The sequence below is a fragment of the Pteropus vampyrus genome, unplaced genomic scaffold (assembly GCF_000151845.1).
Source record: "Pteropus vampyrus isolate Shadow unplaced genomic scaffold, Pvam_2.0 Scaffold85, whole genome shotgun sequence".
NCBI classification, from domain to species: domain Eukaryota; kingdom Metazoa; phylum Chordata; class Mammalia; order Chiroptera; family Pteropodidae; genus Pteropus; species Pteropus vampyrus.
The window spans coordinates 6,171,047-6,175,301 of record NW_011888866.1 but is presented as its reverse complement, the minus strand read 5'-3'; the positions used below and the strand labels follow the sequence as shown (position 1 = coordinate 6,175,301).

The window sequence follows — 4,255 nt, the reverse complement described above, 5'->3', positions numbered from 1 at the left end:
GAGAAGAAAATTAACAAAGACATCTCACAGTTGTTAGGCTAGTCACAAGATGAAGGCGGAGAGACAAAATCACTAGAGATTCTAATGATGAGGGTGAACTTGACTGTAAGCAAAATCTTGGACTATGACTCTTTAGGATAAATAAATTTTCTCAACTACAAGAACCAAAGAGCAAACAATATATTTATAAAAACAAAAGGAAATACGATATTTTAACCAGTTAGTCATTCAATAGGAAGGACTTGATCATTTATTATTTTGCAACGAGGACCTGGATCATCTTGTTTTGCTGAAAGTACTCATGAAGATTCTTTTATCTTTTATGATATGTGTGGATAAAAATTTACTTGATGTGATTCATAAATGGACAAATGCTGAAGGCAGGTATATACACAAAGGTGACTGGAAGGATATTCTGTAAAATTTAAAAAGTTCACTGGACTGATTAATCTAATTTACATTTATAAAACTAAAATTTAAAACGTTTTGTAATTACAGAACAAAAAGATGACCATTCTCTTTTCTATGAAATTATGAGCCTTCAAACTTTTCAATGGTATTACACCATGATAATGTGCATGCCAGGAGAACCGGAAATAATAAGCTATAATCTCCTAGAGATGTGTTTAAAATCTGTAATCAATATTTGTGACATGAATATTTCCCATTTCATACACGAAAGCTGATGAACAGATAGTTGCACTCAAAGGTCATTGCCCATTTCAGATATATATACCTCCCCAACTAAATACATAGAAAATTTGATTTGCTGTTTAAACACTTATTTTGTTGGTTTCATGCTCTCTTTATTTACTTCTGTAAATTTTTCACAAAATAACTTAAAAATTAAAAAATATGAAGAATCCATTGGACTCAAATGGTAGATATGATGACTATTTCTCCTGGTATGATAAAGATTAATTTATTTGATATTTTTACTGCATTACTATTATTGTAGACCTAGCCATATAATATGATTAAAAAACTTGTATTGACAACTTTATTGGTACACAAGGTAGCAAATATCTCCACAAGACTTGAAGGTTTTCAGCTTCTCTGAGCTATTTTAAAAATTCTGAACGATGTCTAAAGTGTACTCTGACCAGGGCTCCTTGGAGAAATAATTTATTTCAGGGTTGTTATCAGGAAAGCACAAAATGATCCTTGACAGCCAGATGTGGTGCCGGAAATCAAGTATACGCTCAAAAACCAATGGGACATATCAAAAGGACATAGGAGCCAACATGAAGGGGCTCCCAACAGCCACTACTGGAATTATTTAAGCAATAAAATAAATAAAAACATTAACGGATTATTACTTGTAGAATAAAAAAGGCATCCAAGAGACCATAATGATATAAATCTTTTAAATGAATAAATAAATGGGGGATAAGGAAAAGCTCTTCTTCACAGTAGAATGCCAACTAATAGCTATGAAGGAATGATGGAATTAGATCATCACCGTTTGTCAATCACCACAGTAATAATTGCTTCAGGCAAAAATCATCAACAGATGGTAAAGTTAATGGGAAAAAGTATAATAAAAAATTGGATATTTAGTCTCAAAGTATCTCCCCTCAAGATACTTATTAATTACAAAGAGAAAAATAATTTTACATTGGAGAAAACTGGCAGACAGCACCTTAATCAAGTGATCAAAGTTAACATCGCCACTGATGGGACAAATTGATATCATGTGCTCCTTATATAATACACTGAGGACACAGATCACGTCCGTGGTATTGTTATTCAAAAGGTATAACCTGAATTTAATCATGAGGAAATATCAGGCAAATCCAAATTAAAGCACATCTTACAAAACAAATGGCCTATAATTTTTTACTTTTTTTAAGTGCCAAGATCATGAAAGACAAAGACTAAAAACTCTTTCAAAATAAATGACACTAAGATGCATAAAAATAAGTGAATCACGTGAACGTGAATGGGCTCTTCAACCAGAAAAAAATACATATTATTGGAAAAATTGGTGGGATTTGAGTAAGGTTTTTGGATTAGATAACATTGTATAAATGTTGATTTCCTGATTTTTATAATTGCAGGGTAGTTATAAAAGATGTAAGCATTTAGAGAATCCGGGTGAATGGTATATAGGAACTTTTTGCACTATCTTTGAAACTTTTAAAAATAAATCTGAAATTATTTCAAAATGAAAAGTAAAAAAAAGAATGTAAAGGTTAGAGTGGCCCTTTTATGCCTACGTTTGATACCATAAATGCCACAAAACATATTTGTTAAATGAAAGAATAAAGATTTAACATCTTCCTTTTCACAGTAGTTCATCCTCAAATGAGAATTTGTAGTAAATAAAATAATTCAAGCTCTGCCTTAAAATATGGCCCGGTGCTGCCAAAATTATTTCAATTAAAATACTTGTTAATATCAGTATGAGAAACTAGAAAATTCTTCGCATTTTACTGAATTTCAGAATAGGTTATCAGAGAAGATGTAGCCTTTTGCACTCTAGAGCTCTTTGAAAGTAAAGATGTCTGCCTCTAGCTAAATGATTTGAGCTTGCTCAGTTTCTTCATTTGTAAAATATACAAATATTGACTTATAACATTATATAATTCTGTGATGCTCTAATCACAGGGAGAAGAAACAGATGATTCATAAAAGGAGGTCCTTGTCTGCTCTAGGTTTCTAAGACGATAAGATGAATTAGCTCATAAACCTAACTTTCTTTCCATGGTTGTGAAGAACTGTCCATTGACATTTTATGAGTTGCTGTTGGTATTAAAAGACATAACAAATGGAGTAGGCGCTTAATTATTGTTAACTGGATGGACTGTCTGCTGGGAGAGAACATGAATCATCATCTAACACATTTCCTGATAGGATTAGAAATAAAGTACCTCCCACCCCAAAATAAAATCTGAAGCACACTAAAGAATGAAGAGTATATTTGAGCAGTGTTTTTATTATACTGTATTTAATACATTCAAAAGAATATATGCAACATAAACATATATATAATACATTAATACACATCATGAACACACCATTCAAGCATTAGAATGCTTTTAATATCACTGATGCTACTTGTGTTTCTTCCTGATCCCATCTTCTTGCTTGACCCACTCTGCCACTAGAAGTAATCACTATTCTGAATTTTTAACTTATTTAATCTTAGCTATACTTCTTTTTCTTGCCTTTATGAACTAAGTGTTAGGTACAGGTTTCTACGAGTATCTAATATATCAATACTGTGAAATGCATTGTTCAGATCAACTGGGTCTTTATTAACATTTTTGCTGCTTGTCCTACCAATAATTTTCAATTAGCAATAATTGCGCCTCAGATAAACCTCATTGGCTACCATACTGCCACTGCACAAAGCTGTCCTACCAATAATTAAGAAAACTGTATTGAAGTCTCCCACTTTGGTAGATTTGTCAATATATCTCTTAGCTCCATCACATTTATCTTTATAAATTTCAGAGTTTATTAGTGAATATGTTTGTAATTATTAGATTCTCTGGTAAAACAGAACCATTCATCAATATGAAGTGGCTCTCTTATATTAATAATAAAGCTTTGTCTTTTAAAGCTTATTTTGTTTAATATTAGTAAAGCTACCTAAATTCTTCTTTAGTATTGTCCTAATATACCTCTTTCCATCTTTTTATCCTTAATTATATATTATTTAATTATATAATTATTTTGATATATCTAAGTGAGGTGTGGTTAGATTTTATTTTATTCAATATAAAAATTTGTCTTTTAACTGGCAAGTTTAATACATTTGTATTTATTGTGATTATATTTTGTGTTATATATTGTATGATACTTGAACTTGATGCTTTTTGTCTTGCTTTGTTTTACTTTCTGTTTTCTCTTTTTTTGCCTCTATTTTTAAGTTGATTAATGTTTGCTGTTGTTCATTGTATAATTCAATTTCCTCCTTTTATTGGTTTGGAAGTTTGTATTCTTTCATTGGTTGTCCATGATATTTTGTCACCATGTTTAACAACTTGAAGTCTCAAGTCAATATATAGCTTAAGTTCTTCCCAATTAAAAAGACCTTAGAACACTAAACCTATTGCTCTTCTCCAGGAGTTTGTTATAAAATATTATTTTATACAGAAAATAATTTCTTAGAAAATTTTTAATTTTTATTCTTACGATTCTTGTGTGTGTGAGATTTTCTCACAATTCTTTAGAATTTCATTTAGTAAAAATTTATTAGTGATAAATTCTCAATTCTTAATAAATATTTATTGCACCCTCATTCTCA

General features: G+C 30.5%; 1 protein-coding gene and 1 pseudogene across 1 annotated transcript in view; both read right to left on the bottom strand.

The window, feature by feature from the left end:
* Positions 1–4,255, bottom strand: part of ALDH1A2 (aldehyde dehydrogenase 1 family member A2) — a 91,397-nt gene that overhangs the window by 52,966 nt on the left and 34,176 nt on the right. The window lies entirely within an intron of this gene.
* On the bottom strand, positions 3,180–3,359 carry LOC111742039 (annotated as a pseudogene).